General features: G+C 33.6%; 1 pseudogene; it reads right to left on the minus strand.

Annotated features, from left to right (window-relative positions):
* Positions 1-7,822: 7,822 nt before the first annotated feature.
* LOC131071654 (uncharacterized) lies at positions 7,823-10,375 on the minus strand (annotated as a pseudogene).
* Between the last annotated feature and the right edge of the window lie 2,450 nt (positions 10,376-12,825).

A 12,825-nucleotide genomic window follows, 5' to 3' on the forward strand; every position in this document is an offset into this window, starting at 1 on the left:
ATACTATAAAGAACTCCCTGCAAAGATCCCTCTCACCACTAAAAAAGGATGTTGGAAGCAAAGTTTAGATCATGAGGGCATCTCATTCAAATGTCATAGATGCTTTTATACAAGTTTTCTTAGTGTAGGAAAAAAAAACTGATAGCAAGGCTACTTGGTGGAAGGATGTTGCTGTAGATCATTATGCTATGGAAATAATGAAATAAAACTCCAATGGAAGGTTGATGTTAAGACATCTAAAAATGACACTAAAGACAAGAACCAACCATCTACTCCAAACAGGTCAATGCACTCACCTAAACTTTGAGGTTGAGAGCTGTGTTTCCTCTTTATTTCTAGCCATAGTATTTGCCTCTTATCTAATTTTATTCTTTGACCAACCTATGTGTGTTTCCTATTGTATTTGAATTGCCTCAACTATTGGTAGTACCAAATGTGCTTCCCATCGCATACCACAGACCACTATGCTTAAATGATGCATGTCATTTCCCTATCGAAAGCTCCCATTTTGGTGCAATGTAGAGAATTCTACTTTATACCTATTAATCACATTGTTTGAAAGCTTTGAAATCCTTTTTAGTAGACCCAAATTTTAAAATTTTATTTTTATTACATTTTTTTCTCTTGGAGATGACATTTATAAATGTTAACCTGGAAGTATGCATAATTGAAAGGCATGCAACATGCCACAAACCTATCATCTAAATAGTCTAAACAGTATATTCTATTTTTGGTAAGTGTTTAACATATCCTCTTAGGATTCATGACATGGCATAGCAACCTCCTATGTTTTCCTTAACTCAAATGGTATTGGTTTCTGAACAGATGCATCTTTTGGAAGAAACGACTAGCTCAACTCCCTATAACTGGTATCAGATTAGGGTCCTGGTTTTGAATCCCCTTGGGTAACACTGGGGGGAACATTCTTGGTAAGTGTCTAGGATATCCTCTTGGGATTCATGACATGGCTTAATAGCCTCCTACGAGATCCTTAATTCAGATGGTATTGGTTTCTTGAATAGATGCATCTTTTGGGAGAAACGACCAACTCAAGTCCCTATATATATGTAATGACGTATATTGAGAATAACCTAATAAATATCCTTCTCTTAAGTTTCTCTTTCCTACATCATATTTTTGTATTCCATACTTCTTTATTTTGTAAATCAATCTATTTTATTTCTACTCTTAACCTCCTATTGCGCCTTGTTCAATATTGTAATCAATGAACTCCGCTATTCACTAATAATGAAGTTCATATTCATTATGGTTTCTATAACAAAATCCCAATTGCCCTTTTTCTAGCTACCAAAATTTAGTGGCATTATCCCAATGGTTAAGTTATTACTTTTATTTACTCTTATGTCAAAATAAAATAATAGGTAATGAAGATATATAAATAATAGGGCAAGTGAATTTATGTCAATTTCAATGTCCTTATCCTAAGTAAAAGGTTGGTTTGTAGATTAATTCGGGGAATCCAATTAAAGGGAATTATTCATTGGGGATTTATATAAAATTTAGCTGTAGGACTACTAGAATGAGGAATATTATTCTTTCTATTTTGTCTCTATGGGGATTTAGTAAATCGCAAACAATATTTTCTATTGATTGGAAGATGTATATAGAAATTTCTATTGAAAATATTTGTGGATAGAATTATGTGATTGCAAGTTATTTTGTGAGAATACATAAAAACAACCACATGAACTTAAGGAAAAAGTTATTTTTATTTTAATGCTTATCGCAGAGGCTAGTTATCTTTTTCATTCAAGTGGAAATATGTATGTTTAATGTACAAATGTTGAATATGTGTAACTAGATAACAATAGGTCTGTATTAAGATCTGTCTATCGATAGTCGACCTAAAATGCTTTGGAAAATATTATTATTGATAATTTGATACTAGATGATTGTTTTATTGTATTCTTTGTCATATCATGATGTTAGGACATACATGTTCATATGTGAAATGTTAGTTAGTTCATCATGCTACACTAGATTCCATATCTCTTGCCAATTACATATTTCTAGGTACCTTGCATAGGGTTGGGAGATCTTTGTTACATGAAGAGTATTGGGGAAGCTTTCACTTTGTGGTTGGAGAAAAAAAGAATTTGGACCACATTCTTGTCTCATGGTTTGCAAATGGAAACGAGTCTATGGCGATTGGAGGCTTCTTATTTATATAATATTGTTGTACACATTTATTGATATAATTGACGTTATGGTCTAATTATTGTAGTATTCTTTTTTATGAGATGAACATTGTATTAAAATATTGATGTACAATATTCTATATTTATTATTTATAGAAAACTGTGAGTAATTTTCAAAATTTAATTTTTATGGATGTTTACATCTTTACATTTGAAGATTAATAATTCCCTTGGAATTATCAAGAAGGCAATCAACATTGACTTCCCATTTATGATTATTTTTTCCTTCTTGGTTTCTCACATGCTTCCTATCATTTTCTACCCTTTGTATCCTACTTGGCCAAATGATTGTATCTTTATTTTATTTAAACAACCCATTATACATAATTATGACCCAAATAACATAGGTAACTTTCAAAATATAAATAAAATTAACTATCTACATAATTAATATATACCACTTCTCTATCTTAAGCCAAAGTATTCCTAATTGAGAGGAGAATACATGAGGTGGTTTATTTTTTGATAGGTTTTATTTTTTAGGGTCTCCCTTAGATTGAGATGGTTGTGCTTATTAGGGCCATATTTTGTGTTCCTTACAAGATTCTCTATTCATTCTTCTATTTCTCTATCTCTTATTTTATTCTTCCTTTTATACCCTTGTTCTATATTCTATCATAGTAAGTGTTTCCTTTTTTTATTAAATATTTATGACAAATATGGTTGATGTGCCTTCTATATGTGTTGGATTGGTCAAGGGGTCTCATGGTACTCAAGTGATTATGATTATAGATCTCTCCACTTTTTTTCTAAGGTATTTAATGGGGATTTCATGAAGGGGCTTTCATTGCCCATATCATAGATATTACAACTCCTTTATAGATGGATTCTTCTTTTGTAGGGAATTGTATCCAGAAATTGTTTTCTTGTTTCCTTATCTCCAAATAGATTTTTGTTTAGTATTGTTTCAAACAAATTGTGGTTTCCCTATTTACTTGTTCCCAATTTTGAGTTCTTGTTCCATCTACCCTACATATCTCCATAAATCTATCACTCTCCTTCTTTGTTGTAGAGGCCCTATGATTTTTTTTTGTATTTTTGTCCCCTTCTTGAAGCCAAATCTCTCTTGATTTTTTGTCTCCAATAGAACTCCTCCCTTGCTAATATTTCCAAGAACTCCACCTTGAATAATCTCTCTCTATCATATTCATTTGGTCTCATTCCATCCTTGATTATCTTTTCATTGGGATTCGCTAATTCCTTTTCTATTCTCATTTTCTCTTGGAAAATGTTTTTGAAGTAACTCTTATTCCATTCATTCAATTTCATCTTAACATACTTTAATTTACTGCTGAGTTGAAACATGTTCATGTGTGTTATTTTTAGTTTATGTCCTTCCATTATCTTTTAATTAGGCTTTCCAGGTTTGGATCTCTAAGCCACATATTTTTAAACTTGAATGGAATGCCATATAGGAGTTGATTTTGAATCTAGGACAGTTGGATTGATAAATGATCAGAACCAATGAGGGGAAGAATAGAGACTTCATATAACTGCATTAGATTATCCCAATTGCCTGCCATCATGAACTATCTAATATTTTTGTAATGTTGGTAAATCCTTTCCTTCAATTAGTCCAGTATAAACGCCATTTTTTGTCTCTAGGTCCTTGAGACTATTGTTGGAAATCATTTTGAGCTATTGTTTTTCTCCTAAGGACCCCTTTTTTCTCCAAATTGTTTCTAGTAGCGTTAAAATCCCTTGCCATCAAAATACTTTCCCCTACTAGTCCTTCTATCCTATTTGATAAGTGTGACCATAACTCCTTTTTTTGCATAGTCTGAGTTGGACCGTAGACATTGATTATGCTAAAAGTCTCATTAATTTGTGATATCTTGCATTTACTTACTATCCACCATATATTTTCTTCCACTATTGAAACTTCCAATTTTCATGGATTCTATAAGACTCCCAAGCCTCCTAAGGTTCCATCAGAGTTCACAAAATATCCTTTCCAATATTTCCATTTATTTAATCTCCTCTCGCTTTCCTCCTTTTTAAGCTCGGTCTCTTGAAAAAGATACATATCCACTTTTGCTTGCTCAATTTGGCACTTGATTAAGTACCATTTGTTAGGGGTTATTTTGCCCCTAACATTCCATTTTATGATCTTCATTGTGATTGGGGAAGGTTATGCCCCTTCCCAAAGCTTTTAATAGTTTTCCTATTCCTTTTTTTCTCTTGGATAACAGATATATTCAATTTGGATTCGTTTGATATTCTCTTCCTAATGTTTCGTTCAAATATCTTGGGTTTTTTATTCTTGGTGTTGATTTGTTCCAGCGTCCTCTTTTCAATCCTTAATTCTTCTATCTCCTCCCAAACTCTATATTCATCTACTTCATCATCTCCACTTGACCCCTCCTTGATTATTCCTTTCACTTCTTTTCCTTTCTTCTCTGGATTTTGAAAAGCAATCTCCATTCCTTCCTTCTCCTTTAGCATTAGTTGATTTTCGAATGTTTGTCTATTATCCTTATGTCTTACTTCTTCAAACTGTTGATATATTGTCTGTCTTAAGTCCTCTATATTTTTTAACAGCACTACTAATTCTACTTCCTTCTTTGTGTCTTTCCTTTGTTGGGGGTTATTGTTTAGTCTATCCATTCTGTTTCCTTGACTATCCTCCACTAACTTTGTTATTTGGTTCTCATGCCTTCTTCTTTTGAGGGGGATTTCATTTGTATCTCTGCTTAATGTATTTCTAGTTCCTTTTTACACACCAAGTCATACTTTCCATTTAATTCTAAATTGGTTGATTTTGAGGCTCCATCTTTCATTTTTTTCCTAGAAAGGAACCGTTCTTGATAAGACTCATTCAAAATTTTGATTTGTTGTTTTGATTTTCTCCCTTCTATAGCTATTTATAGCTCATTATATGTTCCCAAGTCCATTTCAATTTACACACATATCTTTGCTATATCCTCTATTTTCCCATTTAAGAAATTCTCATCTACTCCTATAAATGAGCCCAAAGAATCTCCGATTCCCATGATTGCTTCACCACTTTCTTGGGTATTTCTGTTTCTACCATTTTACTATTTCTTTCAAGATTCCTTCTTCTTTTTCATCTCCTCCCTATTTGACAATTAGGGATAGCTCCTTTGGTTTGTTGACCGCTACCATCATCAGGTTTGAAGGCATTACAAAGAGTTTTCTACCTAGGTGTTTTTTCTTTCAAATTTTCCTTTGGAGGAATTTTTGGTTCTCCATTCCATGATGATTCTTCCCGCTTCTTTCATTGAGGGCCTTTTGAGTTCCAATAATGCCTCCGCTCGTATTCCGACCATGGGTAGGTTTTAAAAACTACATACTCTTATTTTCCCCTCTTCGTTTGTCATACATTCTCCTCGCTGACCCCATTAGCCAGTATTTTGAGTGCATCCCGAAGTTATGGCTATTAATCTTTAGGTTTTCCCCTATGGGAATCCTATTTGCCCTGGTAGCTAACAGGGGCCATCTTTGAGTCATGGGAGGATCTTCCCCATACTTCCTATTTACGGGTCTCCACTTTCTACATAAACCCTTCTCACCCCATCTATGGAAGGAATCCCCATATTCCTTCCTTCTACTTGCAGACCGTCCGATTTGTCTTCCTTTTGTCCTCTCATTCCTTCCTTCATTTCTTATTTTCCAGTCTGCCTTTCTCCGTTGCCACTCTAAACCTTGATAAAATTATCTGTGGTGCCTATCTGAGATCTAAGTCATCGCTTGTTTGTAGTTTCTAGTCGCTTGCCCTTTTTGCCAGTTTCATTGTTTCCGCCATGAACAAAGCCATTATTGTAGAGCCATTTCTCAAACATAAGCATTTTCCATTTTTATCGTAGTAAAAACTATTGAGGTTTTTGCTCCGCACATGAAAATTATTAATACCCTTGATTGATTTCTTTGTGTTTCCTAGCTCATGAGCATGCTTTCGGTTTTGCAAATCTTACAGCCAATTAAAAGAAGTTAACTTATACCTAATTCCTCTTAAAATTTTAGCATCTACATGTAACAACCTACAATTTAATACAGGATAAAATTGACCAAGATAATTTATTGTTGTGCAATGTCAAGGTTACACCCACAAATGGAGGAAATCTATGGAGTGCTGACGATATTGGCTTGGCAGGATGAGAATGTAGGGCTTGTTTTAGAGGTAGGCTTTTTGTTTTGTTAGAAGATGGATGAACTCAAGAAATAAATTATGTATCATAATTATTTGGGAGTTATTTTATTTTAAAAAAAATTAAAATTGTTATATTTTATTTGACAAAATATTTTTATTTACTTAAAATAGTTATTAAATATTTAGTTGAGAGTTATTTTATAATTTTATTAAAAAGATTTATGTTGATTGTGTTTTAGTTTTTGTTAACACATTCAAGTCATTATACTCCACCCCTTGTTGCAACTTTAATTACACTTTTCAATATAAAATTAAAAATTTATTAAGCTCAAAAATCAAAATAAGAATAGATATTTAAAATTAACCTTAAATATCATATATAAATTGCCTACTATGATAGTATGGACATATTGCCATTGAGCTATACTAACTAAAGGTTAAAATTGCACAATAACTAAATATATTATATAGAAGATTACAAACCTTTTTCTCAAGATTCGAGTTTATCATTCTCTAATGATAGCTTCTTGTTGACATATCAAATCTATATAATGCACTCAGTTAATTAGAGATTTTTAATAATCACTAAACATTCAGTAACCGCTCATTGTAGTAAGTGCAACACAAATATAATATGGGTACATAAATTTTAAGATATTTGTTTGTCATGGTATGAATTAAGATTATAAACTTTAAGATATGTCATTATATGAATATTATGTAAAACTTAAGCAGTTAATTCATTTTCTTCCTATGTGCTCAACAAAAAATAATTGAGAACATCCATGCTAGTTAGATAGTCAGAACTTCTTATATACTAAATAAAAAGATAATTTAAAAAAAACACTATTTAATTCTGAAATTGTTTCAAATTTATTTTTTTTAAATAAATTAAAAGCAGCCTTTTAGCACTTTAAGAAATAGATAAGTGCAAAATTACGATATGGGTGTTCATGTGAACATGGCAATGCTATCTTACAGTTTTATAAGAAATAGGTATGAAGTACGCTGAAATTCCAACAAGAGCCCCAGACAATTTTAGTAAATATATTCATAGATGAGAAGACAAGGATAAGTGGCTATAAGGAACATTTTATTCCAATTTCATACGGATATAAATAGGTAGATATTGATATAAATTGGCTACACCCATTGATCTAGATCACATGAGTTACTACAACCATCCAGAGCAGTTTGGTTGATCTAAAGTCTAGTGTCAAATAACCTTTCTTCATCTACTTTCCAGAGTGGAGGCAGCACAGCTTTTCTTGCCCATAACATATATCCCTCATACCCCGAAGTTACAACGAATCTAAACTACAGAGCTCCACTTGGGGGATTGCTTATGCTCCACACTGCTGCTCCATGATCGCATGTCAAGTACTTCCACTCAAAACCACCAAACTGCAAAATTAGTTTTTGTATTAGGTATTACAAACAACTACATTTTCCTTCATAAAAACAATCAGCTCTATTTCTTCAATCATCTTACCTACGCAACATCTACGTTAACAATATCTATCTACCCTCCTTGATATAGAAATTCCATAGCTAGATAGTTAGGATAACGACTACTCTCATGCATAATTACAGAAATTATGTCCTTCATACTCACAGAAGATCATGTCAAACAAAACACCTTTATGGATGTAAACTGAAGGAGTTTCAGTTTAAGATTTTTATTTTTAATATTTAATAATAAAACAATCTTATGAATAATATAAAATCTTGTAAATAATTTACAAATGTAAGCATTAAAAATACCTTTTATATTCGATGTCGATAATCCCTTTTCTTTGAAGAGCGGGGTCCTTGTATGGAAGTGCCAAGGCTGCAAATGTTTGCATTGGAACCACAAAAATTTTTTGATTGTTTGTTGTGAGGTCTGTGACCACTATCTTTTGTCATGTCTTCCTACACAGACTGGGATCCAAACACCTTATCTGCACAACTTCTTCTCTTAAATCCAATTCCAATCCATAACATTATCATAATTTACATAATGTACTATGAAGCATATTGGCATACAAAAAAAACTAAATGCTAAAAGAAATTGAGATGGTTTGACATATATTTGGATTTGATTATGTTAATATTTTCATCAGATCGTACATCATGATTTATTAATAAATGAAAGAAATATGATAACAATACCTGATAGCATGCGCTACATCCTATACCATCTCTATATAATTTGTGACTTGCAGCTGCCACATTTTCACCATTGAGTTCCGCAACAAAGGAACCGTATCCACGCACTCCAACTATAGATATATGATAAAACAATAAAAACTTATATAAATTACAAATTGTTCTAATCAGGCAGAGATAAATTTTAAATCTGTTTCAGCGTGCCTTCAATAGCACTTTTGTTGTGATAATAGGCTATTTTAGAATGGTGGATACAACTATTGCAACTCAAAACTAGACTTGCAATAAACGAAGTGCAAGCTAATACCAAATAAAAGAAGTTCAAAATTGTCATGACTTGAACGCTGAGAAACACTGTAATGAAATGAGTAGGGGATCCTTTGCTTTATAGTCATAAGTTGGATTAAATGATTCAAAGTTGTCAAACAATAGTTTGTTTCAAGGCATGTAACAGCAAAGCTTTAAAATTACTCATCCCTTTATTTAGAAAGATAGAAAAATTAGTTGTGCATAGATTTGAAATTTGACGAGGCCACCCACAAAAAGGGGAGACGTTGATATTATTTAATTTACAGTTAATCGCTAGGCAGATGTGGTGTGCTAAACAAAAGGTGTGAAAATAGAAAATATAAAATGTGTCTTGTGGTGATGCATTCTTTTTATTGTAATATGTTAGATATGCAACAATCTATTTTATTTGTACATATTACTAAAAAAATGCGAATGAATGCGAACGGTAGAAGATTTTCTGCAAACCCTTCGAAACACTCCCGTGGGTAGGGGAGGTTTCATGGGATATGGTAGACTGATTTTTCTTCTTAGGGGCTCCATAAAAATGCCATAAGCACCTCAAACAGATTCGATGCCTTGAATCTATCTTGTTCATGTGCTACAGGGGCAAATTCAACGATTTTAAAGCTCAATGAGATTAGCAAATTGGTTGTGGGGGCTCCAAAGGGCCTACTTCTTGACCTAGGGCAAATAAAAGGTCCCTCCTCTTCTACGGCAAAGACGGTCTAGAAACAAACTCAGCCGTCCGCGAGGATACAATTCTTCTTCTCAAAAGAAGGGGGTTTTCCACAATAATTCACAAGTTTTACCAAAAAATTGGCTCCTTAACAGAGGATGGTCTTCCAGGTTTTCTCTCTCCCAAGTAGAGACTTTTTCTTGAGAACATGGGGTTGTGGCCTCTAGGGCAAACAGAACAAAACTTGGGGTAAGAAAACCCTACTCAAGTAGTTCAAATTCTCCCACCCGAAGAAGGGAGGGTTTCTTCCCTAAGCAATGCCCTACAAACATCCAAAATCTGTCATGCTTCAACATAGATAACATTATGATAATAAGCGGAAAATACAGAGATGAATTGTGGGAATGTTACAATGATCGAGGGCTCTTTGGCAAATGGTTTGGTTTTGGAGCTTCTACCTCTAAGGTCCTTCAGTGGTTGAAGTCCACCATGGGAAATCAGATAAGTATCACTTGCTTAGATAATGATTTTTTGTTTATCAAATGCAATTCTGGTGATCTCAAAAATAATTTACTTAAAAACAATCATAGATTCTTTAAAGGTTATTGTTTCAAATTTTTTAACTGGAAACCCAATTTCTCCCCCATAGACTTTGAGAAACTCAGGGTACCAAAATGGTTTCAATTTCCCCATCTACTGGTAGAATTAATCCATAGCCAAGTCCTTAAAAATTTAGGGGATTTTTTAGGAGGGTTTGAGGGTTTGGAGGATAATTACATGGAATCCTCTGATATCAGAATTCTAGCCAACGTTGAGATAGGAAAATTAACATTTGAACCCATCAAAATTATCACAAGCTACTCAATATATGAAATTCAACCGGAGATCCTCACAGATGGCTTCACATCCAGGACTATAATCCCCCATTTTTAGAATACAAAGAAAGAATGCTCTAAGGCTAAGACTGTTGTGGATTTAAACATAAAATTCAACCCTCTAGGTGGTTTTGTGTTTAACAAACAAAATCCCTAGGCTAAGGAGTCAGAAAACATTCATAAAAAGGTAGTAGGCAAAAAAGAAAAAATTAAAAATGAAAACACACTTAAGGAACCAGTGAGGGAACAACAAAGGATAGATATAGTGAATAAAGTAAGTGATTTGAAAAATGCTACACCATTAGCAGACATGGTATCCATGGAAATGAGCGATGAAGGTCTAGTTAATAGCCCCCTAAGGTTAGAGGCCAACCCTGTTAACTAGGAGGCTTCATCAGATTACAACGAAAATTCAGAGGAGAAGGTTGAAGCACTAAACAACCTCATTCTGAATGAATAAGATATGGTTAAAGGCTTTAAAAAAAGAAAAAGAACAAGAACCAAAAAGGAAAAGGAAAAAATAAAAAAACAAAAAACAAAAAGAAAAAAAACCATAACATAAATAACAGCAATAAGGATATGAATGAGGATGCAAGGAAGGAAATAGAAGATAAATGCATACTTGAGTATGTTGGAAACTCAGTTACAAATGACCTCATTGAACTATTTATTCATGAAGTAGCTGATAAGGATGAACTAGCATTACAAAAAACACCGGTAGCTCGAGAGTTATGCAAACTTGACATAACCGAAGATATGGCACAAAACCCCATTGATGAGGTCACATTAGAGAAATTGGACAACCTAGGGATAGCTAAAACCGTTGAGAACTGCTCACCCCCGGATTATGCCTCTAACCTAAAAAAGTGTGAGAGAAAATCAATTTCTGAATTACTTACCAGAGCTGGAAGCATTGTGGGTCAGACTAAAATCACAAACCTTTTTGAGGCAGGGAAGGGGAAGAACCTTCCCACAGGGTTATGAAACTCCTTACTTGGAATGTTAGGGGTATGAATGCCCCTAACAAGCAATGTATCTTTAAGCGGTGCATTGCTAAATACAATCCAGAATTATTCTTAATACAGGAAACCAAACTAAATAACAGCGAACTAACAAACCTAAACAAAAAATTAGGTATTAAAGAACTTGAAGGACAAACTCCCTGTGGAGCATCAGGTGGATTGGCCATCATATGGGAACCTAGGCAAATATCCTTCAAACTTATATGCAAAAACCCAAATTGGATGTGTGGCAGGGTTACAAGCATCAAAAGTAACTTAAATTTTATTATAATTAATGTCTATGGCCCTATCCAAACACAAGCAAAAAGACAAGTCTGGGATGAAATTGAGAATTTCCTTCTAAGTGACATTGAACAAATATACTTAATTGGTGGAGATTTCAATGCAATTTTGGACCCCAAGGGAAAATGGGGCGGTAATAATAAAATGACTCAATCATGTCTGGATTTCAAGGACTAGACTCATAAATGTAACTTGTTGGAATTAAAAACCAGAAATGAAGCTTTCACTTGGAATAATAGAAGACAAGGTTTCTGCAACATTGCATTAAAACTTGATAGATTCTTCCTTTGTGGAAATTTGACACAGTCTTTTGAATCCTCTGTCCTCCCATTCTCAGGATCAGACCATTTCCTGGTCCAATTAATTATATCAGAAGAACTAAAGCCAACCAAAACCCCCTTTCGCTTTGAAAAAATGTGGCTCAGGGATTAAAATCTATTACAACTAATTGAAAAGTGTTGGAATGAAATTGAAGTCATAGGCTCTAAGACTTTCAAAGTAGTAACCAAACTTAAAAAGATAAAGCAGCAATTAACAATCTGGAATAAAGTACACTTTGGTAATATCTTCACACAAAAAATAGAGATTGAGAAAGAAATGGAGAAAACTAATGAGGAAGTAATCAGGTATGGGATGAATAACACTCTATATCAAAAGAAAAAAATCAATATGGCTCAGTATGAAGAAATCTTAGCCCGAGAAGAAATATATTGGAAACAGAAATCTAGGGATCATTGGCTAGAGGTTGGGGATAGAAACACAAGCTTCTTTCATAATAGCACAAAACAACGTAGAGCTATCAACAGAATCAACAAGATTAAGTTGGTATCAAGTGACTTTAGTGGTAATCCTGAGCTGATAGCCAAGGCAGTAGTTGAGTATTTTGAGACTATCCTTAACAATAGTGAAGGCTCCAAATGGACTAAGGAGAGCGAATTCTTAAAACACATCCTAAAATTAATATCTAAAGAACACAACTTGATGCTTAATAAAAAACTAACTTTGGAAGAAGTAGAATTAGCTTTATTTCAAATGGGTCTGGATAAGGCCCCTGGCCCTGACGGGTTCCCAGCACACTTTTTCCAAAAATGTTGGAGCTTCATGGGTAAGGAAATCACAGAGGCCTTAGAAGGGATGAGAAACTCAGGGAAAATTCTTAGAGAAATAAACAACACATTCATAGCTTTAATCCCAAAAA

This window comes from Cryptomeria japonica, chromosome 9 (assembly GCF_030272615.1).
Source record: "Cryptomeria japonica chromosome 9, Sugi_1.0, whole genome shotgun sequence".
Lineage (NCBI taxonomy): Eukaryota > Viridiplantae > Streptophyta > Pinopsida > Cupressales > Cupressaceae > Cryptomeria > Cryptomeria japonica.